Here is a 5,280-nt window from a genome sequence, read left to right as displayed (position 1 = left end):
ATGGAGAATAGACATCTACCACTATCAGATTAGAGCCATAACGGAGACTAGACATCAACCACCCCACTACCACTATCAGATTAGAGCCATAAAGAAGACTAGACATCTACCAGCCCACCCCACGATCAGATTAGAGCCATAAAGGAGACTATACATCTACCACCCCCACGATCAGATTAGAGCCATAGACATCTACCACCCCACTACCACTATCAGATTAGAGCCATAAAGGAGACTTGACATCTACCAACCCACTAACACTATCAAATTAGAGCCATAATGGAGACTAGATATCTACCAACCCACTACCACTATCAAATTAGAGCCATAATGGAGACTAGACATCTACCACCCCCCTACCACTATCAGATTAGAGCCATAAAGGAGACTAGACATCTACCACCCCACTACCCGTTTCAGATTAGAGCCACAATTGAGACTAGACATCTACCACTATCAGATTAGAGCCATAATGGAGACTAGACATCTACCAACCCACTAACACTATCAAATTAGAGCCATAATGGAGACTAGACATCTACCAACCCACTACCACTATCAAATTAGAGCCATAATGGAGACTAGACATCTACCACCCCCCCTACCACTATCAGATTAGAGCCATAAAGGAGACTAGACATCTACCACCCCCACTACCCGTTTCAGATTAGAGCCACAATTGAGACTAGACATCTACCACTATCAGATTAGAGCCATAATGGAGACTAGACATCTACCAACCCACTAACACTATCAGATTAGAGCCATAAAGGAGACTAGACATCTACCACCCCACTACCCGTTTCAGATTAGAGCCACAATTGAGACTAGACATCTACCACTATCAAATTAGAGCCATAATGGAGACTAGACATCTACCACAGCCCTACCACTATCAAATTAGAGCCATAATGGAGACTAGACATCTACCACCCCACTAGCACTATCAGATTAGAGCCATAATGGAGACTAGACATCTACCACTATCAGATTAGAGCCATAATGGAGACTAGACATCTACCACCCCACTACCACTATCAGATTAGAACCCTAAAAGAGACTAGACATCTACCACCCCACTACCACTATCAGATCAGAGCCATAATGGAGACTAGACATCTACCACTATCAGATTAGAGCCATAAAGAAGACTAGACATCTACCACCCCACCCCAAGGTCAGATTAGTGCCAAAAAGGAGACTAGACATCTACCACCCCAAGATCAGATTAGAGCCATAAAGGAGGCTAGACATCTAACATCCAACTACTACGATCAGATTAGAGCCACAAAGGAGACTAGGCATCTACCACCCCACTACCACTATCAGATTACAGCCATAATGGAGACTAGACATCTACCACCCCAATACCACTATCAGATTAGAGCCATAAAGGCGACTAGACATCTACCACCCAACTACCACCCAACTACCCCACCCCACGATCAGATTAGGGCCATAAAGGAGGCTAGACATCTACCACCCCACTACCACTATCAGATTAGAGCCATAATGGAGAATAGACATCTACCACTATCAGATTAGAGCCATAACGGAGACTAGACATCAACCACCCCACTACCACTATCAGATTACAGCCATAATGGAGACTAGACATCTACCACCCCAATACCACTATCAGATTAGAGCCATAAAGGAGACTAGACATCTACCAACCCACTAACACTATCAAATTAGAGCCATAATGGAGACTAGACATCTACCAACCCACTACCACTATCAAATTAGAGCCATAATGGAGACTAGACATCTACCACCCCCCTACCACTATCAGATTAGAGCCATAAAGGAGACTAGACATCTACCACCCCACTACCCCTATCAGATTAGAGCCATAATTGAGACTAGACATCTACCACCCCACTACCACTATCACATTAGAGCCCTAAAGGAGACTAGACATCTACCACTATCAGATTAGAGCCATAATGGAGACTAGACATCTACCACCCCACTACCACTATCACATTAGAGCCCTAATGGAGACTAGACATCTACCACCCCACTACCACTATCACATTAGAGCCCTAAAGGAGACTAGACATCTACCACTATCAAATTAGAGCCATAATGGAGACTAGACATCTACCAACCTCCTACCACGATCAGATTAGAGCCATAAAGGAGGCTAGACATCTACCACACCACTACCACTATCAGATTAGAGCCATAATGGAGACTAGACATCTAACATCCAACTACTACGATCAGATTAGAGCCACAAAGGAGACTAGGCATCTACCACCCCACTACCACTATCAGATTACAGCCATAATGGAGACTAGACATCTACCACCCCAATACCACTATCAGATTAGAGCCATAAAGGAGACTAGACATCTACCACCCAACTACCACCCAACTACCCCACCCCACGATCAGATTAGAGCCATAAAGGAGGCTAGACATCTACCACCCCACTACCACTATCAGATTAGAGTCATAATGGAGAATAGACATCTACCACTATCAGATTAGAGCCATAACGGAGACTAGACATCAACCACCCCACTACCACTATCAGATTAGAGCCATAAAGAAGACTAGACATCTACCAGCCCACCCCACGATCAGATTAGAGCCATAAAGGAGACTATACATCTACCACCCCACGATCAGATTAGAGCCATAGACATCTACCACCCCACTACCACTATCAGATTAGAGCCATAAAGGAGACTTGACATCTACCAACCCACTAACACTATCAAATTAGAGCCATAATGGAGACTAGATATCTACCAACCCACTACCACTATCAAATTAGAGCCATAATGGAGACTAGACATCTACCACCCCCCTACCACTATCAGATTAGAGCCATAAAGGAGACTAGACATCTACCACCCCACTACCCGTTTCAGATTAGAGCCACAATTGAGACTAGACATCTACCACTATCAGATTAGAGCCATAATGGAGACTAGACATCTACCAACCCACTAACACTATCAAATTAGAGCCATAATGGAGACTAGACATCTACCAACCCACTACCACTATCAAATTAGAGCCATAATGGAGACTAGACATCTACCACCCCCCTACCACTATCAGATTAGAGCCATAAAGGAGACTAGACATCTACCACCCCACTACCCGTTTCAGATTAGAGCCACAATTGAGACTAGACATCTACCACTATCAGATTAGAGCCATAATGGAGACTAGACATCTACCAACCCACTAACACTATCAGATTAGAGCCATAAAGGAGACTAGACATCTACCACCCCACTACCCGTTTCAGATTAGAGCCACAATTGAGACTAGACATCTACCACTATCAAATTAGAGCCATAATGGAGACTAGACATCTACCACAGCCCTACCACTATCAGATTAGAGCCATAAAGGAGACTAGACATCTACCACCCCACTACCCCTATCAGATTAGAGCCATAATTGAGACTAGACATCTACCACCCCACTACCACTATCACCTTAGAGCCCTAAAGGAGACTAGACATATACCACTCTCAGATTAGAGCCATAATGGAGACTAGACATCTACCACCCCACTACCACTATCACATTAGAGCCCTAATGGAGACTAGACATCTACCACCCCACTACCACTATCACATTAGAGCCCTAAAGGAGACTAGACATCTACCACTATCAGATTAGAGCCATAATGGAGACTAGACATCTACCAACCCACTACCACTATCGGATTAGAGCCATAAAGGAGACTAGACATCTACCACCCAACAACCCCTATCAGATTAGAGCCATAATTGAGACTAGACATCTACCACCCCACTACCACTATCACATTAGAGCCCTAATGGAGACTAGACATCTACCACTATCAGATTAGAGCCCCAATGGAGACTAGACATCTACCACTATCAGATTAGAGCCATAATGGAGACTAGACATCTACCACTATCAGATTAGAGCCATAATGGAGACTAGACATCTACCACCCCCCTACCACTATCACATTAGAGCCCTAAAGGAGACTAGACATCTACTACCCCACTACCACTATCAGATTAGAGCCATAAAGGAGACTAGACATCTACCACCCCACTACCACTATCAGATTAGAGCCACAATGGAGACTAGACATCTACCACTATCAGATTAGAGCCATAATGGAGACTAGACATCTACCACTATCGCATTAGAGCCCTAAAGGAGACTAGACATCTACTACCCCACTACCACTATCAGATTAGAGCCATAAAGGAGACTAGACATCTACCACCCCACTACCACTATCAGATTAGAGCCATAAAGGAGACTAGACATCTACCACCCCACAACCCCTATCAGATTAGAGCCATAATTGAGACTAGACATCTACCACCCCACTACCACTATCACATTAGAGCCATAATGGAGACTAGACATCTATCAACCTCCTACCACGATCAGATTAGAGCCATAAAGGAGGCTAGACATCTACCACACCACTACCACTATCAGATTAGAGCCATAATGGAGACTAGACATCTACCACTATCAATTTAGAGCCATAACGGAGACTAGACATCTACCACTATCAGATTAGAGCCATAAAGGAGACTTGACATCTACCAACCCACTAACACTATCAAATTAGAGCCATAATGGAGACTAGATATCTACCAACCCACTACCACTATCAAATTAGAGCCATAATGGAGACTAGACATCTACCACCCCCCTACCACTATCAGATTAGAGCCATAAAGGAGACTAGACATCTACCACCCCACTACCCGTTTCAGATTAGAGCCACAATTGAGACTAGACATCTACCACTATCAGATTAGAGCCATAATGGAGACTAGACATCTACCAACCCACTAACACTATCAAATTAGAGCCATAATGGAGACTAGACATCTACCAACCCACTACCACTATCAAATTAGAGCCATAATGGAGACTAGACATCTACCACCCCCCTACCACTATCAGATTAGAGCCATAAAGGAGACTAGACATCTACCACCCCACTACCCGTTTCAGATTAGAGCCACAATTGAGACTAGACATCTACCACTATCAGATTAGAGCCATAATGGAGACTAGACATCTACCAACCCACTAACACTATCAGATTAGAGCCATAAAGGAGACTAGACATCTACCACCCCACTACCCGTTTCAGATTAGAGCCACAATTGAGACTAGACATCTACCACTATCAAATTAGAGCCATAATGGAGACTAGACATCTACCACAGCCCTACCACTATCAGATTAGAGCCATAAAGGAGACTAGACATCTACCACCCCACTACCCCTATCAGATTAGAGCCA

This window comes from Oncorhynchus kisutch, linkage group LG5 (genome assembly GCF_002021735.2).
Source record: "Oncorhynchus kisutch isolate 150728-3 linkage group LG5, Okis_V2, whole genome shotgun sequence".
Classification (NCBI taxonomy): Eukaryota; Metazoa; Chordata; class Actinopteri; order Salmoniformes; family Salmonidae; genus Oncorhynchus; species Oncorhynchus kisutch.
This window is presented reverse-complemented; position numbering follows the sequence as displayed.